This window comes from Macaca nemestrina, chromosome 1 (genome assembly GCF_043159975.1).
Source record: "Macaca nemestrina isolate mMacNem1 chromosome 1, mMacNem.hap1, whole genome shotgun sequence".
Lineage (NCBI taxonomy): Eukaryota > Metazoa > Chordata > Mammalia > Primates > Cercopithecidae > Macaca > Macaca nemestrina.
The window spans coordinates 29,359,622-29,360,226 of NC_092125.1; the positions used below are offsets into that span (position 1 = coordinate 29,359,622).

The following is a 605-nucleotide window of genomic DNA, read 5'->3' on the forward strand; positions in this document are numbered from 1 at the left end:
CTGCAGCCCCCGCCTCCCAGGTTTAAGCAATTATCCTGCCTCAGCCTCCTGAGTAGCTGGGACTACAGGCGTGTGCCACCACGCCCGGCTAATTTTTTTTATTTTTAGTAGAGATGGGGTCTCACTGTGTTAGCCAGGATGGTCTCAATCTCCTGACCTCAGGTGATCTGCCTGCCTCGGCCTCCCAAAGTGCAGGGATTACAGGTGAGAGTCACCACGCCTGGCCCATTTTTTTCTTAGTTTTTGTTTTTCCAGACCCCCCCAAAGGTGATTTGTTGAAGCACTAGCAATATTTTTCTTATCTTTATTAGCAAATGTACAACATCTGTTGATGTTTATAAACTGAGATTACATTTTCATGCAGTATTTGGGTATTTTGGTTTTCCTTACACCAGGCTTATCATGTTTCACAGTTTTTAACTAAATATGGTTTGCCGGATCATTGATAAAAAGAAAACAAAATTGTCAAATGCACCTAAACACTTAAGAAACACAACTGCTGATCCTTTTGTAGTTCATAAGTGTGATGATTCGGTGTTCACATGCATGTATGAGATGTGCCGCCCTCAAACCTTGTTATGACGTGGTCCATTCCCCATCCGATG

The 605-nt window shown here is 43.1% G+C and overlaps 1 non-coding gene across 1 annotated transcript; it reads left to right on the forward strand.

Annotated features, from left to right (window-relative positions):
• Positions 1-502: 502 nt before the first annotated feature.
• Positions 503-605, forward strand: LOC112427240 (small nucleolar RNA U13). Its single transcript, XR_003018750.1, has one exon. It is a non-coding gene; the product is annotated as a small nucleolar RNA U13 (small nucleolar RNA).